Here is a 7,148-nt window from a genome sequence, read left to right on the forward strand (position 1 = left end):
AGACGGGGGGAATTCCTACACATTATACCTTTAAGCACAAAACACGTACTGAAACTGTACTGAAGTTGTACCGAAAACCGTGGCCCAAAAACCGAGGTATGGACCGTACCGTGGGCTACCTGTACCGTTTCGAAGTAAACATTGCTCAAATGACAATGGAGCTGATTGGTCAATTCTGAGCACATGACACGCAGTGTATGCAGTATTCGAAAAAAGTTTAGATTTTTTCATCTCTGTGCGCCTCGGACACACACAAAACCCCATGAGCGCCACGTCGGCATCGCTTCGGATTTTGAGCGCACAAGGCACGTGGTTACATAGAAAACAATGGAAGCGCAAAAGATGCTCCATGTGAATGGCCCCTAACTCTGCTGTCAGGTCGTCAGGCAGACATCCCTGTTCACTGTCCCATGACCAGGAGGTTATCCTGGGATAAGGGGCTTACCATCTATGAATGGTGGTGTGTGTGTGTGTGTAGTGTGCGTGCATTTGAGTTCAGAGTAAGTGTTTTGTTTGTGTGTGTCAGAAGCAAGGATTATACACACACACAGATGAGAGGTGTTTGATTGATGTAACAGTGAATTAACTCACATAACTCAACATTCCTTGCATGGCTGGAATAATTTTACTCGTTGGTATGTGTGTGTGTGTGTGTGTGTGTGTGTGTGTTAAGTCATGTGACAGCAAAATGTGTGTTTAAGCTGCACTCAGCCTGAAGTGCTAGAATTAGCCAGACTCCAAAAGAGCCCAGTAATTACTCTTTCAGCTCCATGACGTCTGCTCTGTGGCTACGCACGGACCGTCCACTGGTGCACTGTACTCATTATAACACATCCACACGCACTCATGCACACGCAGACAAACACACATACATCAACACACTGACTGGATCCAACGAGCTGTCTTGAAAACTCGAACTCTGATCAATAAAACCCTGCACAAGATGGTGTTATATAAGCTGAAGAGAGACAGAGAGAAAGAAAGAGAGGCAAACTGCTGGCCTGGTTGCCAATAGCAACAGCATTTTGGAGGCTGATCATCAGTAAGTGCACCATGCTTTTGGAGCATCAACAAACATGAAGCAGCAGAAGGTGAATGAACTATATTGTGATATTTTGGGAAATTCACTGACCATGTTTTGGATTCCTGTGTTGAGATTTTAGATCCGACAAACAGGAAGAGGGACGCACAGTGGGCAGAGACTGAACTTTCAAATTAAAACACTTATTTACAGTACCACATAAAACAGTGCTGTCAAATGTGTCCAATATGAAATGAGACAGTTTATTGGCAGGGAACGGCAGAGTTGCGGCAAAGCTGTCAAATCTCTGAATGAACTTACAGTGGCAGAAAGCTCTGATCCCCCTGCCTTTATCTTGAGGGGAGTTTTGTACATCAACATGTTCAATGAACTGTGTTCAAATTTTTTATGAACGGCAACGCCATATCTGAACAAATCAGTTTACAAATGGTGGACTTAACATGAACATGTGAAGCTGTCTCCAAAGACATGTCACTGTTGCTAACAGAAGCAACCGTACAGACACACTACTACTTGTTTGAACATTTCAAAAACCTTAATGAACAAACGCATATTTTGATGCAAATTGTGCCCACCTCTTGTGTTTTCACTTTCTGCAGAATATGACATATTGTTTCTGTAAAAGAAGAATAAATAAATAAATATATACTCGTCCCTCCCACTGAAAGTTTCAGAGAACATTGTTATGACTTTGCGAGCACTAGACACAGCCCCATGCTCACACGGTTGCAGTTGTGGTTGCAAAAGAGGTCAGTAGTGCACTTGCATCAGATATATGCTGTACACTAGGACCATGCAGAAACATCCCCCTGCTCAAGCTGCCTGTCCCCTCTCTGCTCCGCTATCCTTTTGTGCTCTCATTCAAACCCATTCAGACCACAAAGTTAGCAAAGTCAAACCCCCCCCCCCCCCCCCCCCCCCCCCCCCCCAAAAAAAAAACTGTTTAACAGTTTGTTCAGGTCCAAATGGTCTGTGACAGAGCAGTGCTTGTTGCAGGTCAGTACTGGTGGCCGAGGTTTGTTCAGAAAGTCACTAGCTCTGTTGCTCAGTTGCTTTATGTTGCTGAAGAGTCTAAAAAGTCACTGAATCCGATGCAAAGACATCAGCAACAGAAAGACAAAGGTCCAGTGTGCCATTCAGGTCCAACACAAAAACCGCTGCCTGCCATATTAACATTAGAACACAAAAACAAACAAATAAATAAATGCTGAAATGAATAAAAAAACAAAAACAAATAAAGTAATCCATGGTCAAATACAGAAATACCTTTTTTATTTTTATTTTTCATCAAAGTATGGTATCAGTAGGGCTTGGCAGTAAAAAGCGCGACAGCAGCCTGTAACTCTGCTAGTTCATATACAGTTCATATACAAAGCAGTCATATTGATTTTGACTTAATTTTGACAAGATACAGCTCCAAATGTTTTTTGTTTTTTTTCTATGACCAATCGACCAATGAAATTTTGGTCGGCTAATGATTTTTTGGTCGACTATTTGGGGGCATTTGGGGACAGCTTTTTGATCACATAGGCTGTAAACAGGTCTATAAATAGAAAGACTATAGCCTCATGTACATGTTACGTACATGTGATAGACACATACAGTATATCTTAGAGCTGATGTAATGAACATTAAAGTGAACTCATGTCATCCTCCCAAACTGAACACATTCTCTGGTTTCTTCAGGATTCAGTCAGGATGCTCCTTGAACTGGCAGCATCAGCAAAAAATAGCCTACATATCCTCCTGATAATTTATTTTGCACTATCGCCTAGGGGTGTAACGGTATATGTATTCGTCCCGTGCCGTCACGGTACGGGGGTCACGGTTCGGTGCACACAGTCACACGACGAATACGTCTGAATGAATATTTAAAAAAAAAAAAAAAAAAAAAAAAAAGTGGAGTCATCACTCCAACCCAGGTGGCGGTAATGAGCCTCGAAGCTGCCAGCAACCGTCATAACAGACGAAGAAGAGAAGTGATGAGAGTGTGAAGTTAGAGGAGCTGCTGCTTCATTGATGTCACCGTGGCTTCTCAATGAAACACAACGGCGGCGGCGACGGCTCGCGACCATAAAAAGCAGCTCGTGACTTGTCGATCGGATAAAGTTCGTCGGCGATGTTTCACGGATGCGCGCTGCGTCGCTAGAAACGCATCAAACACATTAGCGCATGTTCACCCCGATGGGGTGAAGACAAGTTGTGTGCAACAACCTAATATAATACATCCATGGCAACAACTTATCTCGCTGCTTTTAACATGACATGAACACAGACAGGTAAGGAAAAAAGGAGACCGCACACTATGTCTGATGGAGGGCTGACGCCCGAAACGTGAGTGACATTAAACTGTCACGGGAGCTTTTAACTAGTGTGGGGTCTCCTTTTTTCCTTACCTGTGTCTTTCTTGGTGGTCCAGCACCTAGTCTTCAGTTTTTTTGGGATGTGCGTGTGGCTGCCTAATATGTTTTATGAACACAGACAGGACCAGAAACATCACCAAAGTAACTGGCATCTAGTCTAATTTAACTGTGTAAACCAACATTGATGTTAGTTTCTTGTTTTTTTTATTTTTATAATAATATATTTTATAATAATAATAATTTAATAATTCGAATAATAGTTGACAGTTGTCAAGTGCAAGTTTTTTTTCCCCTCTAGAATTAATGAATGGCATTATACACTCCTAATGCACTTGTTTTATTTTATATTCTTTTTTTTTCTTCTTTTTTTTACTTTTATAACACAAGACAGATTTTAGTTTTACATTCAATTAGTGTCTGTTGTACCGAAACCGTACCGAACCGTGACCCCCAAACCGAGGTACGTACCGAACCGTGACTTTTGTGTACCGTTACACCCCTACTATCGCCCAGCCCTAGGTAATATGGCTGCAGATATTTCAGCCTTCTACAAGTTTTCCTCTCTCTTCTGAGTGATGTCACAACCACAAAGCTCACACAGATACAGAGAAAGAATGAGCTGTAGCTGCACAGCTAGTATATGAGACACTGTGATCGTCAACCATGTGTTTTTAAAAAGAGCTGCAGATACTGTTTCATCGGAAACGTAGGCACAGTGTTTCTGGTTTACCAGCAGCGTGTTGCCCAGGTGACAGTGTGTCAGTGTCAAAGACATTGCAGCACATAAAACAATCAACCATCAACAACAGCTATAATAATACTAAAAAAATAATGTTGGTGCAAACATTCACTTGGTAAAATAATTTCAGGTTGTTAAAACCATATTCATCTTTGTTGCTATAGTTATAACATCAAATACAGAGAAAGTAAGCTAAGGTTAATCCAATGACTTACACTGTGTCAGCTAGTTACAAGCTAACAAACAAACAAATAAAACATGACCATGATAACTGTTAGTCCCTGGTTCTGGTCTCAACTCCTCTGAGTCTGGGTCTGACTGACGCTCTAACATGAGGCTGAGTCTCTCTGATGTTTCCCCCTCTGACCGTCTTGATGCTCTCCGCTCTTTCAACTGTCAACATACAGCAAGTAGGTGGTGGGAGAGGCCAGGCTCTGATCCAGACAGCTCAATCCTAAAGAAAGAGAGGAGCTTCACACCTAAACAATCAATAATTCTGATTCTAAACAAGAATAATGAACTAAAATGAAGTCTTGAGCTGGTTTCACTTGCAACTCTTCTCCTCAACAGAAAACTTTGAGCCCCATCACATGGCGCATTCACTTCTCAAACTGAAACCAGTCACACTTCTAAGAATGAAACTCTGCTACAAGACAAATCCCTTCGCTGAAATCCTTGTATATCAGTCCCCGGAGAAGAAGCGAGTACGTCTTTGTGTGAGTAGAACCATAGTGTGTGCTCTGCTCTCAGCTCTCATCTTCCTGCTGTATGTGACATCATACAGAGATTGATCAATACAAGCACTGCTATATGGCACACAGACATGGGGAGGGGGCTGTCAGGGTAATTATGTGTCCTGTGGGGGCCTATCACACTCACAACCAACAGCCTGGATCTGAATGTAGGTCAATACACGAGGACACACACGCAGACACACACATCATCGAGTGGCCAGTTGTTCCAGATGAAGGACGGTGGAAGTAAATCCAGGTCAAACAGTGGAAGTGGAAATGAGTGGAAGTGCATCACGGACACTTCACTGCAGAGACAGATGAGGGGTGGTCAATTTTACAGCATGTCCATCCGTCTGTCTGTCCGTCGCGTGCCATTTCATCTAATAGCAATTCCCCTAATATGCCAGTTTCCAGGGTAACAACAGGATGGTGCTCTGGGTGGTGCAAGAATCACAGTTAGCTATGTATAGTCGCCTAGAGGTAGTTTCCACCCCTAACCTCAAGCCACAAGTCACAAAAACATCTCACATCTCCATGGGGCAAAAGTCTACAGTCGTTTTGAACGTCAACATTTCAACAAGTGAACATGTAGGCTCCTTCCTGCAGCCATTCTCTGAGAGGACAGCTCCGTCAGCAGAGAAGCAAGTGTTAGCAGATTTAAAGAGAAATCATGTCAACATGCAGATTAGATTTTTAAATTAACGACACGTGATGAATTCAGTTGTTAAAATGTACAATGTTGCTATAGCCTACTGGTAGGCCTATAGGATGATAGCTCGTCTTCTGGTGTTACACATGATTTGACATTAATAAATAACGGTCATTTCGAGTGACACAGGCCTGGATTCAGTAGGCTATCAATCCCCAAAAAAGAAAAAGAAAAAACAAATCAATACCAGCATATTCTCTGTGCTCGTATATTATCATGTTGGCATTTAAACTGTAGCCTACACATCATTCTCCGGTTTACCACAGGGTTCATGTCGCTGTGAGGGGGGTGAGGGGTGGGGGGCTGTCTGCCTACCGATACACACGTTGTGTAAACAAACTGAAATATTTGCACCGAAATTAATGAATGACGCTTCTGTATTTGAGACATGTGCGAGGCGGGCAGTCGCACGCGCAGAGGGACACCCCCTAAAATACAGCTGGAGTCGAGCTGAATTATTCTTGAGCTGCCGTTTTTCCTCTATGTTGTCATTTCCACACGCCGCGCTATTCACTCCTTGATATTCGCTACCGGAGGAAATGTTAACACCGCGGAGTCCATTATCGGACAGACTGTGTGTTATCCAGCGGTGACATTTAAGCAAACGTACCTGAAAAAATGTGATTTCCGTCGTTTCTCGCCGACTCTCCAGAGCTGCCAGGCCCGGGTGCCCTCCTCCGCTTTATCCGCCCACTTCAGTAGTCTGAAACACGGCTCCGTCCGTGCTCAGCTCCGGCTCCAAAAGACTCCGACAGAAAATAAATAAATATCCTCCGAAACACACACACACACACACACACTCACACGCGCGGATATTAGGCGTGTGAGGACGGACAGCGACAGACCGAATCCCCGATATGTGTCTGTGCTGCGGTGGTTGGAAGCAGTTTAAAAAAGAAGCTGGTGGAGGATGTGCTGTCGACAGAGCAGACAGAGGGAGGGGTGTTATCCTGCCGTCAAGTCCCACGCAGCTCAGCGGAACTCCTCGTGACGTTTCAAAATAAAACAACTCTCGGCCATGCACTTTCAAAATAACAGCGCTGGTAGGTAGATTAAACGATATGCAGTAGTAGCCTATTATACGTAGGCTAAATGTGTGATCATTGATGAAAACATCACATGGAAAGCTCAAATAGCACAGATGAAATCAAAAGTGTCTAAGAACACATTTATTTTTAATAATCTAATTCTTGGGGCAAGCAACATAAAACTATTATTTTTAATTCAAAAAAGACAAATAAGAACAATTCACAAAGCAAATTATGGAAACCACAAAATTGACTTTTTGTTAAATCATGGTTATTGAAAACAAAAGATATAGGCTAATTGAATTATTTTAAAGGGAGGAGGGAAATATAATTTTAAGCTTTCATTTGTGCTTTGTCTAAAGAAAAAGTGTATTTCAGTGGCTGGTGTGAAACTTTGAAATGCTCTGCCTGATGATATGAAAAGTTGTAAGAACACATGGAGTTTAAGAGAAGGTACAAAAATTATAAGATCAGATTTTTTGTTTAAGTAGGCTAAACAATAATCTGATTTTATAATGCGTTATAATGGAACC

The 7,148-nt window shown here is 42.5% G+C and overlaps 1 protein-coding gene across 1 annotated transcript in view; it reads right to left on the reverse strand.

Annotated features, from left to right (window-relative positions):
- LOC311006820 (cyclin-dependent kinase 17) overlaps positions 1-6,487 on the reverse strand; it is a 48,759-nt gene extending 42,272 nt beyond the window's left edge. The window contains exon 1 of the mRNA XM_083999800.1: positions 6,198-6,487. The gene's annotated coding sequence lies outside the window, so the exon portion shown is untranslated. The remainder of the gene's footprint in view (positions 1-6,197) is intronic.
- Positions 6,488-7,148: the final 661 nt, after the last annotated feature.

Source organism: Trachurus trachurus (assembly GCF_905171665.1).
Source record: "Trachurus trachurus genome assembly, chromosome: 23".
Classification (NCBI taxonomy): Eukaryota; Metazoa; Chordata; class Actinopteri; order Carangiformes; family Carangidae; genus Trachurus; species Trachurus trachurus.